The sequence below is a fragment of the Hyalella azteca genome, unplaced genomic scaffold (assembly GCF_000764305.2).
Source record: "Hyalella azteca isolate HAZT.00-mixed unplaced genomic scaffold, Hazt_2.0.2 contig14656, whole genome shotgun sequence".
Taxonomy (NCBI): domain Eukaryota; kingdom Metazoa; phylum Arthropoda; class Malacostraca; order Amphipoda; family Hyalellidae; genus Hyalella; species Hyalella azteca.
Window position 1 is genome coordinate 149461 of NW_025944533.1, and position 18143 is coordinate 167603.

General features: G+C 36.2%; 1 protein-coding gene across 1 annotated transcript in view; it reads right to left on the reverse strand.

The window, feature by feature from the left end:
* LOC108667409 (homeotic protein ultrabithorax) overlaps window positions 1–18143 on the reverse strand; it is a 246847-nt gene that overhangs the window by 72642 nt on the left and 156062 nt on the right. The window lies entirely within an intron of this gene.

Here is an 18143-nt window from a genome sequence, read left to right on the forward strand (position 1 = left end):
TAAAATGTAGTTAAATATTTACCATTTTTCAGATATGTTTCCTATACTCATTCGATTCATTCATCGAACAAATCACAACTACTAAAAATTCGAATAAAAATTTCAAGATACATTTCTCATTAGAGAAGATGAAAAATATGGAGGAGCATCAAGTATTTGGAGCGAGCCCACACAATAACTCACATAATTTCATACACATGTTGTTGAAATATTAAAGTGAAAATGAAGAAGTTTTTATTTGACTCGCACCATAGAAAAATGTAGCACCATAGAAACGTAGCACCATAAAAAATATAATCGAGGTTCATATTTTACTGGCGAATAAAAGATTTTTCTCATACTCTAAATTACCCTGTGTCCTCCTTCCAAATATTAAGAGAAATGTTCAAGTCCTTCAAGAGAAATTCATCATCTTTTGAGAAAGCCGGCAAATTTCCCGCGGTCTTGCAGAAAACCAGAAGAAGTTAGGGCGAGAATTTTCACCGGGGCAAGTAAATTAGCTGACCCTGTTGCTGACACGTTGATAAATAGCACCAGCGAGCTACAGCCGCTGATTCTAGCGCAAATTATGCAGGATAAATGTTTACAATTCTCTTCAAACATTCCAGCAGGAGCATCAAAGCAACCGATAAATTAGTAAAAAAAATTGTTCCGTGGCCAAACGTCAACGTGCGTCCAGAGATAAGTAAATAGAGTGTTCAAAAGCATGAATTAAAACTGGAATGGACCAGTTAAATTTATCGTCAGTCTAACAGTGGAACTGATATAATTAAATGCACGGTTATTTGAATGGATTGTTTTAAGTTCGTGTTGAGGTGAATTTATACCCGAGTTTCAATTAAGGCAAGTCTGTGTAACGTAGATGAATGACCATGTCCGTGCAAGTTGGATATTAATGAATTCCGGGGCGGCTCTCTGTGAACTTAACTTAGTTTGTTTATAATTAAAACTTTGACCTGAGGGGAGAATATGCGTTAACAAAAGATCAGGGTAAAAAATACCAATAATACGATAAAAGAAGATCGTAAACTCCTCATAATTCTTGATGGAATGTTCTTTCTGTTTGTATTTTTTTCGTAATTTTGTTTCTTTTCGTGTTGTATGAATTTTAGATATATGCTATGAGGTTGAACTGTAGATTTTGGAAAATAAATCACAAAACATTCCCTGCATTCCAATTAATTGAATAGTTTGCATTCGTGGCATCGAACTTGCCAAAATAATAATAAGCTTTCACGATTTTTTTTATTTATGTTGATAGTTCGTGACTCAAAGTTAACAGCCACATTCTTAAGAAATTTGTTCCTTTATTTAATCACTTTACTTTTCAGCACGAAGCGAGTATTCAATAATTATTGTAATTACACAAATTAATAAAAATTCTAGTATTTAAATGCACAACTTACGGAGGTTGCTGATGAAGTAATTCGTCTGGCGCGGTGATGTGGGCATAGAAGCATTAGGCTCAGAACGGCGCATGGGAGCCGTACATCACTTATAGCCGTGTGAACACTAAATCGCTCACATATTATGACAAACAGCCTAAACCTGCCTTCCATTACCACCAATACGGATGCCCTTCACGTATTTCATTTATCACTATCAATCATGCATTTTCTAGCAAATTTTCCCTCACGTTGCACCACGCAATATTGGCCAATCCGTCAAAAGATTGCATGGGTTTCACAATAGATATTTACGTTCCAGGAAAATGGGTATAAATGGAATCAAAATGATGAAAAATAAAGTAAATGCAGAATTGAATTTTTTATGATTTGCATTTTGAGAACCATAAACATTTTCAGATTTTGTTTAGTCCTGAAAAATTGCTGAAGCCTCCATAAGTTCTCATTTTATCTAGTCAAAACTTGTCACTGCTGAAGCGTTTTTTCGTAAAATCTGGAAGGCTATGAGTCATTTTTTTACAGTCCAATCTAAATGCGCGCAACAACGAAGTGGAAATGGTTCTTGGAACTTCTGGAAGGCGATCCAGGTCTCAAGTCTAGGAATCAACATCTGTCTGGATCCAGTCATGGATTGAGGGCCAAATCTAAAAGGAAGGGAAATTCATCTCTCGCTCGGAATCGCCGAACTGAAGGCTAGAATTTGTGGCACCCTAAATCGTCCGCTGTCGATTTCGCATTCCGTTGCAACTAAGGTGGAAAAAGTATTCGAGAAGAAGAATGACTGGCTTTCACTATTGGTTTATTTGACAATTTTTTCAGGATCGACCCCATAAAGCACCGAAATGAAACGTCAAATCAATCTATGAGATTCGATTGATATAACGTAAACGTCAAGCGAAGTTGACGCAGTTGAACTGAATGAATAAATTATTTTTCATTTTATTATTGATTACATGGCCCATGATTAGGAAGTGGAACAAAAGGTAGTTTCTAAGTATTATGAAACCTAAAGCTTTTCCGATCGAGGGAAATGTTTTAAATCATCAATCAATTAAATAAATCAATTTTCATTAAACAACATAATTGGCTTGAAAATCATACAATGCGGAAATTGAGCTAAGTATCTGTTAATATTATACACTGATGTTTCAACGTAAATTTCGCTCGCACGTGATCACATTTACGCCTCACAAAGTATTTTCAAAAATATAAGCAAGTAATTTTTCTACAATTTAAAATACAAATGATGCATGCAGCTGGAAAATACGAACAAACTTCCCTTGAGATCGTGAGTGACAAGCATTTGCCTCAATTGCAAGGAGCTGTAAAGTTGATCTCAAGCACTGAAATAAATGTGCTGCAACTACAGCGTTAAACTTACGACCTCGGAGAAAATCCTTAGAAGCTTCACGATCCTTGGGGGATCGCCTGTACCTCTGTTGACCCATCATTAAAGGGGACGGAAAAAAAGTAAAATATTTGAAGTTTGTAACCATTTTCAGGCGCATTAGGAACAATTAATTTTCTCGGCGTTTGCGAGTGGAATAATTAAAAATTCGCTAATTCTAATAACCTCTTTAAAATGTAAAAATTTCACAATTGGCCGGATTTTTCGCCGCCGTAAATTCTAATTTGTCGCACTAGTAGGTGGCATAACTTCCTTTTTATAATCATTAGCCGAGCTTTTATCTCACTTACAAAAACATATACTTACTTACTTGTATACATTTAAATCTGAGGCTGATATATTGTGCAAGCATTTAATTTGAATCGAGTGAAAAATATTGCACGTGCTCAGAAGGAAAAACGGTTTGAACCGATACAGCATCCACAGATTAATAAATCGCCCTATGACAAGATGAATGGCACAATACATCCGAAACCTGACGGCCGACTGAAGAATGGCCTAGCAGATCGGTATATTTGGTTTGAATGAAGCAGTGTTTGTTATAAAGCATACAAGAACCCTTAGCATTTGAATTCGTTTGCGGTCTATAGACATTCAAATTCCTGAACAGTTGACGGACTTTGCAAGTAAAAAAAAGCGATCGCATACATATTAAGCCCAGTGTTTTTGATAATGAGATGAATCAGATAAAAAAACTCAAGTCTCTAAATCCAATAAAATTAAAACATTATTACGAAAGTTTAAAAATACATAAGGAAAACCAGATGTAAATAGAACTTAAATTATAAAATTCCATAAAATCTTCCGAATTTAAACACATCAAAATCACGACCAAACGCCGGACTTGAAGGACCAGAATTCGGTCGCATCCTAAGAAATGCAACAACAATAGCGTTTCATTAGAGTTTTATCATGATGTATTGTCAGTGCTGGCCTCCATGTCTTTGACATAGCTCTGTACACGTGATAAAAAATCTGTCCAAGTTCAGAATATAGTGCTGTTTACTTTTGCCGAAGAAGAAGGGCTTCTAAGCATCCAACTTTAGAATCATTGTGAATTATGTGTGAAGAAAATGATATGTGAGCCTTGGCGCGGGTGCAAAAAGAAGAAAAATATCTTAGCTGAACTAAGATAAAGGCATTTCTATGATTTCAGCAAAGTGCTCTGACGTGATCAAAATAAAGCGCAGTCTTTGTTGCTATTGCAGAGGTCCCAGGAGAGAGATAAACCTGATTTATTTCCTGCTTGTGGGCAAGAAGAAGGAAAAAAATTTTTTTTTGAACTGGAACACTCCCGGACAATATTTAGCCTGAGTATCTCCATACAGAGAAAAACAGTGAAAGAAATGTGACGAAAGAAATAAAATTTGATTTATTTGCGCTTGCTTGAGACATATAGGCACGAAATTGAAGTCTTAGCAGTGAAGAGAATAAATCATTTTGGAGTTTGAGCGAACATTAAAATTCGCCACTCCGTAACTAAAATGACGAATGACTGTTTGAAAGCAAATCGCGTTGCTTTCATGCATCGTATACGGAACGCTCCAGGCCGTATGCATGCAATACGTGCAATATACAGGACGCTCCAGACGGTACGTAGAATATGTCTATGCATCCGGCCATAGCTTGATCTATATAGCCGCCTTTCCAAAGTGCACCTGCGCTATCTCCATCTGCCCAAACCAACGGACGTTATGGAGCAATAATTAGATAAGTCCCAATCGGGGACAAGCCAACGGTCTTAGGCTAAGCTAGATCACGTTTCTGCAATGACTCAAAGGACGTGACCAATTTGCCGCTGGACGTATTCCATTAGCAAGTTTATGAACGCGGCGAGGTAAACTGGGTGACATGGCACTGCATCAACAGGGACACACTTGCATCCGTGTGATGGATGCCACTCGTCTCGTTACACTCAAATAAATGAATGGGTCACATCATCCATATAAGAACTCACTTACTGCACGTAGCAATGATACGCCTATTTGCCGGGCAAGCTTGGGACAGGAAGACTCACACAGGACGAAAAAGTGCATAACAATTTGGACAATGACCTGCTTATTTCTACTCAGGAAAGACTTTCCTGAGTAGAAAGAACACCTACTTAGAAACACGAGCTCGCATGTACACGTTTACCTGAATTACTTACCAGCTTTTGACATGCGACTTGTTGAGTAATGTGTTTTGTATTTCCGCATATATGAAGATATCATCGTGAGTGCGTCAGTCAATTTTTGACAATAAGATTGATCGCAAAATTCATCGGAGTGAACAAGTGTGAGGATGTTGAATGAAAACATTATTATATAACCTAAATAAACTTTGCATTTGATATCAAATTAAACCTTTAAATCTGTAAAATTTAAATTATTTTAAAACAGTTCAAATCTGCGCGGACCAAATTTTTTTCTCTGCCATCCCGCTTGCTCCTGAGCCTGAGATTCTTAAATAACCCAATGAAACGAAGTATCTAGATAAGGACTAGCAATAAGTATTCATCAATAAAATCATATGCTGCATTTATAAATTTTATCTCCAGTATCGAAGCGATCATTCGTAAAACCCTGCAATGTGATAAATTATCGAATGAATTCGGTAATATTTGTGCGCTTGACATCAAAGACACTTTAAATTGATCCCAATAATCCATTGGCTTCGAGTGAGCGACACTAGACATTTTGAAGAATTTCTGCTCATGTCGTGAGGCACAGAACATTCATACAAAGAATTTTGCACGCTTATAATCACGCGAACGCGCAAATAATAATGTGTGCATGCACATAATAATGCGTACACGCACATAATAAGGTATGCACGCCCATAATAATGTGTGCACGCTCATAATAATGTGTGCACGCTCATAATAATGTGTGCACGCACATAATAATGCGTGCACGTACATAATAATGCGTGCACTCACATAATAAGGTATGCACGCGCATAATAATGTATACACGCACATAATAATGTGTACACGCACATAATAATGTGTACACGCACATGATAATGCGTGCACGCACATAATAATGTAATAATGTGTGCACGCACATAATAAGGTATGCGCGCACATAATAATGTGTAAACGCACACATAATAATGTATGCACGCACATAATAATGCGTAAACGCACACATAATAATGCACAAATTCCTTCAAGGAAAGTTGGCTTCATTTTTCCTAATTGGCCTCAGAAGCCGGAGTTGCGTCGGCATGAAACAATGCACTGGACCAGGGAGTTGCTATCTGGTCAAAAGAACAACCAGCCCCAACGCAACATTTTATTTTCATTCAGAATCTTCAGTTCAAATAGAACAAATTTCACTCATAGGCTTATACACGCCAAAAAAATAGTGTCAAAGTTGCCATATTAAATTTTATTATGTTTGATTTCTCTATATTTTAAATTTTTAAAATATATAGAAAAGTATAGAAGCATAAAATAAATTAAATATAAAATTAAGACTGTGTAATGGACGTGACATAATTTAAATCATCTTCAAGACTTCGATGTTACTCATGTGATTTAAATGCTCAGCTTATGCGACTAAAAAAGTCTTTTAAATATTAATCATCCTGATGTGTGCAAGCAATCCATCAAGATTTCCTTGACGAGCTTTATCTTAGCGAATTGTGTCTATCTTTCGCAGCGGGTAGCGTTCGTATACAAGACAAGGAAGCAAGAGATACATGCCCTGTAAGCAAAGCTGACACTGAGAGATCTACGAGGTGTATCTTCGGCGGAATGGAATTGTTGCAACACAGAGAAGAGTATCGGGGCCCACTTGTCGAGCTTCCAGCCGACTCATGGAACCCATAAATTACCGTCTTTTTAAAATTCCCGTGAAAAGTAGGGCGAATAAAATAACATTAATCGAGAATTGCATGGGAAAAAATTCAGTTTCCTGGAAATTATTATTAATGATAATGAGCCCGTTTATGGGAGTCTAGGAATAACTAAAAAGAATACAATAACAGCAAGCAAACACATGTATGGTAGTTTCATCTCGAAAATGGAAGGAACGCAAATCATCCTTAAGCAGTCAAAACATAATATTCTTGGTCTATTCATTCGAAAAACGGTCTATTATATCATAATTTTGTTACTATTATTACTATATAATATTTCTATTTTAAATACGAAATCGATGCACGAGCATTGCATTTATTAGTGTTATGTTGAAATAGAACTTTAAAATAAAATAGATTGCAATTAAAATGTATCGACACAGTGTTAATTTTGGAGTGCATCCGTAATGATCTGTTTTGCTTATATGCAAAAAAGTTACTCTGTTCAATGATAGTACCACAGCTGCACGGGAAGCTATTCAATTTTATTGATATCTTCATGGAATTTTTAGCGATATAAGAGAATTATTTATTCATCGTGCTTTCAGTATTGAATTTCATTTCAAATGCAAATGCATTGATTAATGCACAGCATCCACCCGTTAATAAAGGAAAAGAAATACAAAATACATCAATCTGTTGGAGGCTTAGAACTTGCCTACAAAGAAATCATTTAATGAAGTTCCTGGAGTGAAGAGTTCTTCGTAAAATCTAAATTTATGGCATTCAATTTCACATGGCGGGCAGGAGCTAGACGGTAAGAGTGTTTCGACAATCTTCCGCGAAGAGTATTTCTGCGCAAGACTGTGGGCAATATATTCTTTATCTTTTCAACGGCGGCCAATGCAAGCCTGTTTTTTTAACTAGATCATATGTATAGTCAATGGCAGTATACCAACATCCTCAAGACTGGCCGAACAGAAGAAATAAACACAAGAAATAACGAAAGAGAGAGAGAGAGAAAGCGAGAGACAGGCGAGCGCGGGACGTAAATCTTGGTAGCCATAGATCTCCCTGTCAGAGTAGAGTCGGCCTCGCCGTAGCTATCTTGAATTCCTTGAGAAGATTTGATCCAATCTCATCCCGCCAATAGCATAGGGAATAAGTGGAACAAATCTATACACTAGGCAATCTTAGCAATTTTACTTAATTGACTTGAGTATTTAATCAAGTTGGAGCTGCCATGAGAGTGTCGTGTGATTTTGTAGGAACATATTTGACTAAGACCCTAAGAAAATGATTAAAAAAGGTCAAAGACGCCAATACAAAATTATGAGATGCAATCAAAAATTTTACTTCTGCAAAATTGTTCTAGCATTTGCATAATGTAATTTTGAGTAACTATTGAACATTCACAGCAGTAAACTTTATCTCGATTGCATGGTTTTGAGCGAAATACACTATTACCATAAATAAAAAATTGCTGGTAGGTACAAAAATGCATGAATTTACCCCAAACTCTTAGTTTGTGCTCTTAAAATAGGATTTATGGTTAAAATTAAATCAGTTGTCATGCTTATTGTGAAATAAGTACTTGCCGAAAAGCTCAAAGAATTTGGATCATATCGAAACCAAGATGTGGATATACCCCATATTTATTGAAAAACCTGATCTTCCTATCACCACCCAGCATATAAGGAGCGAAAAATTTTTTGATTACCTGTACCCATGAAAGCGACTTATAAAAGTCCACAAAAACTCTACGGAAATTACTCCTGACGTTCAAGTTACTTCGACGCAAAACCTTCCCGATAGTAACATTATGCAATTTGCAGGGAAGAAAAGTTTCCGATTTTCTTTAGCATTGAACTACGCGATAAATTTTTGAGGTATCGGAAAATCATGCAGCGTCATAATACATAAAAAATCGTTTCAATGTGAATTAAGACGAAATGACGATTTGCGGAGATTTGTTCACATTTTGACAACTCTAATTCCAAAATTAAATTAAACTCCAGCAATTAAGCGTGATTACTTTCGAAACGAAAAAATATGCCGCATTACAAGAATATAACTAATATATTTTATATCTGTTTTCGAAAAATAAATTTAAAAATTATATAAATTTCGTCTGCGCAACATTGCATTACTATTGTAAATTTGTAAAAAACTATTCCTAGGACTAACAGATGAAAAATAATTACAAAATAACAGTTTTATAGATAACAATGATACCTAATTTTTAGTAAAGTTATTTCATCATAAGAAGAACATCTGACGGATATCTTATTCGATGTGCGCAAGTTTAGCCAAAGAATTGTCGGAAACTCCCATCGGTATAAGGAGCCGTACATCAGGCTGTGCTATCTTGTCTGTACCCATCAGCTCCATTATCAATGATACGCGCACTTGTTTGTGAATATACTAATTAGTAATGAACAAATGAGCTTCAAAACCAATTGGTTTCAAGCATATTTACGGAAAAATTTGTCTCAAATACCCACAAGCAATACCGGTCTGTTATAAATTTGAAGTTTAGAATTTGAAGTACTACCCAAGGTCGGCAGGATCGAACTCAATGCCAGGCAGCGGCAGTGAGTTCCGAGTAAACAATTAACAACATTATTCTTTTAATTAATTAATTTAAAGTTGAACATACTTCTTATGTAATAATATGAGGTGCTAATATAATAATACATATTAATATTATTATGTCTGAACGTGTAAATATGGAAAAGTGATACCATTTATGAGGCGGCCAAATTGAAGAGAATGGCAACCCCTGGCATCTCGGTTCCCATTTTCTCTCGTAAGCGATGGCTTCTTGAGTGCCCTGCGCGATAGTTATTGCCGCCTGGAATCAGCCGTCTTTATTAGGATTTTATCACATAGACGATTTTTTGCATTAATTTGAGACAACTATGCGCTGGATGATAGACTCATAGTCAGGAATTTTTGTTGCTTGCACTCCGACAGGAGAAAAATAGTAGCGAAATGTATAGGAATTGAATAATTGAATTAAATTCAAGCAGAATAAATTGAAGCCTCAGTACTGTGAGCAATTGTCATGGAAAAATAACTTTTCTTGCAGGAAAATTACTAGAGGAAACATAATGTAAATGTTTATCTTGCCTCTGCAAACAAAAAAGTTCTTGTATGGGAAAGGGAATTTTTGCTGTAAAAGGGACGTGTTGTTTCTAGAATCATTAGCTGTCAGTGAACATATTTTATTAACAAGCCCATGATTCAATAATAATAAAAAATGTCTATTAATAATAATCAATAAATACAATTTTTTGGGACGTGGACATAAAGTTTTTTAGAGGAATAAAGTAGATAGAGGAAAAAAATTATCGAGTTCCCACTTGCTATTTACTGAATAAATGTAGAATGGGAACATTTAAATTAGCTGTAAATGTTTTACTTAAGATAAATTCTATATGAATTAATTTATTAATTTTATGTAGAAAAACCTTCTGCACCAAACGTGGGATTAAACACGTCACCAACAAGCAGACATCGCCATAAACTTGTTTTTCTAACTATTTTAAATATTATCCTATTTTTCTACCACATACTCTCGTCCAACGCCAAGTGAACAAATTGAAATGACTTCGAGTTGGAATAACATGTATTCCAGCAATAATAATTTAATAATTTTAATATTAATAATTGCTATAATAAGGTCAAAACTTGTAAAAATTTAGTAAATGTGAAACATTGCTCAAAACTTGTAAAAATTTAGTAAATGTGAAACATTGCAGATGACATTCGTTCAGTGAGTAAATAGAGGAAAAATTTTTAATTATGATAGATTTATAAGCTTAAATTTGTCTTGAAATTTTAACCGTGTGTATGCACATATTTTTCAAACGCAGCGATTTTTCGTTTGAACTGTACAACAAGTAATTGACATTAGATTCATCTCTAGGTTATGAAATATATTTGATGTCGGGATTATTTTCTTGATTTCTTTTTGAACTAATTACGCACGAGAAGAAAATTAATATTGTACGGATCGCACTAGTTCTTTTTCATTTTTCACGTAGGGATAAAAATTATGCTGATGGATTAAATCCTGTACGGAAAGCAAAGGTACAATTTCGCCTACACTCGGTACGATTACGAGTTTAAAATTATGGTTAAAAAATCAAAATAACTCAAGCCTATGTTTTATTTACAGGATGTCGGAGAAAGTCATCGGAAAAGCAGCGGTGTTTGCAACCGGCCATAAGGGGGCGGCAGCCGGAGCTACGCAGCGGCGCTAACGGAGCGGACAGAACCATCGGAAGGATCCAATTCGAGGCCTATTGCCGCTGTCTTCTTCACTGCAAGGATACTTATGATATATCCTATTCGAGCGATACTTTAGCTAATTTTCATCCAGGAAAATATAAAATTTTCATTCGAATGACTGAATTAAAAGTGATCGAATTTGCTACCTAAATGAATATATTTCAATCGAATATAAGATCTTCCAATCACTTGTAAAGTTTTAACAGCAATATTATACCTAATGCCATCTATTTAATCCAAAGAATATTTTTAACACAAAACTTGAGTTCTTTTATTAATCTGAAGTTGATTGGCATTTAGTTCCAGTAACATGGATATTAACATCAGCATTTGATTTCATTCATATTCATCCCATAAAATATTTCACCAATAATAATATAACAATTTTCGAGTCCTGATATATTGTTAAGGATCTTTGCCACAAATTACTTTGTGAACATAAAATATGGTAGGATTATTCTAATGATTTTGCTCAAACGATCGTAATTTTCAACTTTAATTTTAAGCAGGTAAATTTTGAATTTTATTGGAAAGCAATGAAGGTTTATCGCCAATTTTCAATAATAAGTTTTCTCGTGTAGGACAGAAATAAAATCAATTTATCTATATTATCTAATCATTCCCTCCTTGGAAAAATTTCAAAGCACAACAAATGCTCTAAATAATTCTTCAAATTCGGCAATATAACAGACGCGAATTATTAATGAGTTCTCGAATTCAATTGGATTCACGTAAAGAAATTTGTTTAGCGCTTCAAAACAGGAAATAAAATTTTATAATTAATTGAATTAATTAGTTCGTTAATTTCAACTTGCTATGTTAGTTTTCACCTACTTATTTATAATTATTTACGTATACATGAACAGATCTATTTTAGCACATCATAATCCTGCTGAACATTTTTTTTTCATCACTCGGATTCAATACTTATTAAAATAGCAGTAAGTATTTCCTAAGTTGCTCTTGTTATTATACACATTGGTACTTTCGAAATTTTAAGTTATATTTTTAATTATAACCAAATTAAACCAAATCATTGATGTGAAGTACAATATTAATTCCTGCGTAAACTATATTTTTATCCATAAACGCACGTACGACCGAATCTACTTCAAGAAGCAGTACTGTAATTGCACTTCTTATCGTGTTCAAAAGTACAAGTGTTTTCAAAGTGAACCAAGTGCAAATGATGAGCGTCCATCGAAAGGGAAAGTGCTTGCATGGCCTGGTCCCGCCGAGCGTCAGAAGCCTGGGCAGTAAACTCGCAGACAAACCACAACACGATCGTAAAAGCGCCCTTAAATGTAACGGCAAGGAGTAAAAGTGTCGTCACAAGTAATAAAGTCAGCGGAATTGGTAGTAAACTTATTGTAAGACGGCGCTCATTGACGAGAATGGGATTATAATGAAGTGGGCCGGTAGTAAAATCACACCAATGAATGGTCAGGTCTCGTGACACTCGTACTAAAACTGATAGGCGAATAATAGTTGTTTGCTCACTTTGGAGGATATTTTGGTGCTCAAGTGAGATGAAATGTTGCTTGGTAACTCGGTAGAATTTAATATGCTTACGGGGATGGATTATAAAACTATTTTTTCTCGTGTGGGTCACGATTAGATTACGATTATACTCGTATTAGGGTAACGATGCTACTTACATCCTATTATGGGTAAAATATATTAAAATTATTTATTAATTGATTATATGCCAACATATATAATATTTATGAGCAGTAGTATTTCCTCTACAGTAGATAAACTGTTTGAACGAAATAATAAAATAAAATGTATTGAGTGTGATCAAATTTAGCAAATAACTTGAACTTGGTCTAATAACTGAATAGGTCATATTCATAATTAACTGCTGGACTAATTTGAACTTAAATTTTTGCATGTACAATTGTAAAGTAATAGGAATAGAACTTCAAGAGTGAAAAGTATTTCAATTAAACTGGGAGATAAGCTTTTATATGAATGAGTTAATATAAAGTAAAAATTTACGAATTATCCAAAGTTTTTTCGGGCTTCAATATAATAGAGGTTCAACAAAAAATTCAAGCTTTTGACCTTCAAACTAATGACGGCCGTAGGGAACTTAAAAAAACAGGTTTGGTTTTATGCTTTTGCGGTCATTAGAAAAACTAGCTAAGCTTTTGAATGATTAGCTGTGGTTTCATGAGAGAGGAAGAGGAACTGGAGCTTGTAACTTGGCTCTGTGGAAACGGTACATAAAAAAATTTAAACATAATTGAACAAGACTCTACAGTACTAAAATTTATGCATTTTTTAAATAATATTTCTTATCCTTGAAATTACTTTTCATAAATGGTTATTAGAGATATTTGATGCTGGCTCGAATGAAAACACTGTAACTTCCATTATTGATTTTCACCTAATAAATATGTTCATGAGACACTCAATCAAAACAATAATAGGTTATAATAATCTCATTAAACATTTTCGAGGCCTTTAATCAACACGATCAGGAGATTATTAATTTGTCCAAACATGAGCTCGCCAGCGGTAAAAAATCATAATAATCTCATTCGCTCATAAACTTCATCTTCAAAATTTTATATTAGGCCTATTAGTTTCAGCAACATACTTGATATAGAATTTTACACTCCTACGAAAATATTTGCATATTTTAAAATCATCGGAGAACATAATACTAGAATTCTATTTAAAAATTATGGTTTCTTTATATTGCATGATTAGTCAAAAATGGTTTCCATTTTGATCTAACGGAAATAAAACTTTCAGAAATCATAAGATGGATAGAAATGATGGTTGCTTAGCAACTTTGAGGCTCACAGTTTCCCGGCAACATGTGATGTTCAACAACACGCATGGACAGCAGCAGCAGCATCATGACTAGCTGCAGCACGACCAGCAGCAGCACGTCTAGCAGCAGCAGCACGACCCGCAGCAGCATCATGGCTAGCAGCAGCACGGCTAGCAGCAGCACGGCTAGCAGCAGCACGGCTAGCAGCAGCACGGCTAGCAGCAGCACGGCTAGCAGCAGCACGGCTAGCAGCAGCACGGCTAGCTGCAGCACGGCTAGCAGCAGCATCACCTCTAGCAGCAGCATCACCTCAAGCAGCAGCAGCACGTCTAGCAGCAGCAGCAGCAGCAGCACGAGCAGACCGCGCAGGCAAGCCAGGAAGGACATGCCAAGCTCCTCCCTCGGCGTGGTATTCCTCCGCGCTCAACGCAAACGTTTTTTAACCGCGAATATGCCGTGTGTTCCAGTGAGAGAACTTTTCACCAGGGGTGACTGTATGAACAGCAAAAACAAAGCCACTCTTGTACGTATGTGTGTGGTGCATTCGGAAAGATTGTTGCTTTAGAGGAAGAACAAGCAGGCGGCTTCGATAATATGCTCGTCAGATGTCAGCCACGATGGATTAGCAGCGGGCTGGGATCACCATCAGTACATCGCGTTATTTGCAAACATACATGATGAGGTTCATTGCGGGAGTCAGACGTTAGGGATGAATGTTCCGACGAGTTGGGATAATATCGAATAAAACTAGTGTGCATTTTTCCTCCTTAAAACTCTGATCGCCATGAATATCTTTTTTTTTCTGTCAAGTTAAGTTTTTAGATAAGTTCTCCTCGATACAAAGAGATCCGAATAATGCTTAAATAATCACTCGCGCTACGTTGACATGCGTTCATCTGTTGATACATAACGTTAGTCTCACGTTGACCAGGAACTGAGAGCCAGTCTCAGAGGCGTGTTTTTAGACGCCGGCTGGCGCCATTCCTTGTAAACAAACTGAAGGCATGTCACTCAAAGAACTAAACCTGTTGCAAAACATCCACTGCTGATCGAATATCAAAGAGCCCTCGTAGCTAGCTGAGCTGGCTTCCTTTTTACTGATGGAGGAAAACAGCGGCGTATTGACAGGAGAAATTTTAATGAGGGTAATGGTGTTAGCGCTTGTGCATGGAGGAAGTTGTACAGTCTTTTAATGAAGCTTGAGATGAGAATGTGTTTCAACATCAACAGTGAGTCGTATCTCGACCATCGGTGCCATGAAAGCCAAGGCTTGCGTTAAAATACGCAGTAAAGTTGCTGGCTATCTCTGAGCGGCGGGAATACATTTGAGTGACAAAAAAAAATGGTTATTCGTTCTGAAGTAAAAATCACAGAAATTGAGTAATTCTATCAAGTCGAGAATTCCACGCGCCCTTCCCGTTTTTTAAGATTACAAACGCGACCAAGAGAACGGGAACCGGGGGGTGTACGTCGCCTGGGGTCGGTGCTTGAAATTTCAGGAAGGTGAGGTGTCCAGAACCGTGGGGGAGAGGGGCAGAAGTGGGGGAGGGAAATGTTTGGTGGGGGAGAGGAGACGTTCCAGCGTCTGCCAGCTGAACTGGAGTCTGCTGAGCGAACCTTTTCGGATGGAAGTGAGGGATGGAGGGGGGATTTAACACGAAATAGAAAATTAACTTAAATTTCTTTTCCAAGCAAAGTGCTCAAGTGTCAGGTTGCAGTAAAATATATAATACTCACATACCAAAACCCAAAGTTCCCAATTATTTCAGTGTAATGAACTGATGACAACAAAAATTCCAAAAGAACGGTGATGGGCGGACTTGTGTTGGTATTGATTGCTGAAGATAAAGAGCCCGACCGCTGAACCGCCCCGTCGTGGCAACAGCGAGCCGCCCTCCGTGGCGACGGCCCTGGTAACCAACTTCCCATGCAGCCTCTGAGTAATTATCTTCAGCAAGTGAATCACTCACTCCCCCAATAATTATTGAGACTGCGGTGCAAGCGAAACATTTATTATTCTCAGATTTGCGGTCATTGGACATTTCTGTTCCAAACGTCATCGACTCTAACCAAAAACACACTCGCGTACGAAATTTTGCTCTAAAATTTTAGTGGCGATCAAAATGTTAGCTTGGATTTGTTGCTAAATTGTGAAAAATATGTGTCCATGAGGATCATGATTGGAATATGAGACAATTAATTGTTATTTGACCAATCCGCGTATACCCAGAGTTGTCCAGCAGAACCAAATATCATCCAAAAAGCATTTAAAGTCTTAATATTTAGCAGGAGAATGTGTGTGAGAACTTACAGAAGATAACGAAAATTAAAATAAACAAAGCGTCTCATAAGGGAATAATTTTTATATTAAAAATAATTTTTCTCATTAAATTTTGTTTAATTTCCTTTGACCCAATATGTATTTATAAAAATCTGCATCGTTTGCAGTTGAAAATTTTACAGTCCGTCAGAACAGAAGAAAAAGAAAAGCTTGGAGCATGCGATCGACTATCCTGAGCAAGTGCTGCCTACGGCGGTATAAGGCCTGGCCACAAATAATAGACATATGATAGATTCATCACGCAATTTTCTCTCAGCGAAATGAGAGACTTCTGAGTGCTCGATAACCTATCTCTAGGATCCTTGTCAATCTTGGTCGTAAAACAGCAACTGAGTTCCTCATTGTTTGACAGAAGGAACAATTAACAACGGTCTAGACGCACCCGCGGCTCGTTTAAAAGATATTAAGCACTTTATTATCAACGAGTTTCCGTTGCAAGTCCACGTCTTCAAAATTATAGCACGCGAACTGATAGAAAATTGCCAACATGTTCAAACATGACTGTATGAGTCGACCAGACAAATTAAAATATATTTTGTATAATGTATATTTTGTTTAAAAAGACTATATAATACAATATGCTGGCATCACTTTTGTAAACGGGTCATACAATTATGAAAAATACAATTATTGAATGACGCCACGATAATTCAGAAAATTATAATTGTGAGTGGAAGTACGAATCTCACAGCCATTAGATACGATTTTTATGTATGAGAATGGACCCATGAAGGTAGATCGTTACACAAAGTTTCAAGAAATCTGAATGTTAACTGTTATAAATCAACTCTCCAAACATTTATTCTCATCGAGAATAAGTTTAGGCTCAAAACTGGAGCTATTAGATAACTTCTGAACTTCACCACTCAAAAAATATTTTTCAGCGTCTTAAAAAAGTCGAAAATACCTAATAGTATGTTATAGATTCTCTCGCAACGACAGCATGCATGAAATTTCTGTGGCATCTAAATGCCGGGCCCCTTTTGTTTTTCTCTTTAAAGAGTCCCTTTCAAAAAACAAAGTGGCGTCGCCTAGAAAAGCCTCTCATCTGTGGAAGGTGAGAGCTTCTCCCTCGCTCTCCCTCTGCTATACATCAGGCGAGCATCCATCTTGTCTTCTCATCTATTTTCTTGCGCTGCACCCCAACAAAAACGCCTCGCGTCGGAGATTTATGGCCCTACTCTCCACATTTTTAATATTAAAATGTTCTCTTAGGGGCAAAGATGTGCGTTCTTCACTGAACTCCACAAGATCCCATTATGCTGATCAAAGATCCCGACGCAAGATTTTTTATCTTCTGACTGCATTGGGGTGAAGTCAGATGTAAGACGCATTCAGATCAGGGAATATATTGTGTTTTAGGAGTGCTGTATAAATTGTCTGTCAACGGAACACTTTTCATACGCGTAAATCATAGCACTCTTTTACAAGCACTAACTTTTAACAATTTATCAAATGCAATGAGAAATTCCTGATTCAAAATGTATAGCATAGAGATTAAGTAAACTGATCTAGTGTAGGTAGGTAATTTGTTTTGGTAAACTTGAAATGTTTTTTACGAGCAAAAAAAAAAAAATTTCGTGAATAGGTTTTGACAAGCTGTGAATTTTTAAAAGACATAGTTAGAGCCACGTATTAGGAATAAGTTATTAATATTGAATTACGGTAGTTTAAATATCGAACTAATTAATTTATTTCAAAGTTACTAATATTGATAGAAAGGCGCAGAAGTACGCCATAATTAATGTCTTTCTGGTGGTCAATTTGACAATAAATGTGATTGATTGAAAAATCATGATTTTCCTAGGCCACTCATAGTAAGGAAAAAAATACAGTAAAATAATCTGTTATTTTGCGTTCAAATTGTTTTTATATATATATACGTCTATGATAGAGCACTATTCTTTTTCTCAATTCAGTGCTCATCATATGGTGTACCATATCACATATAAATATCATATTTAGAATATCAAGTTCAAGTGAACGCATATAGTAAACAATGCAATTACTTTATAAATGGTAGGAATGACTTTAATGATGCTAACATTTTATTCGCAAAGCCCCATTCAAATTAAGCTAAGTTCACATTTCTAATGCTCCTCTCTGTCAAGTAATGTTCGG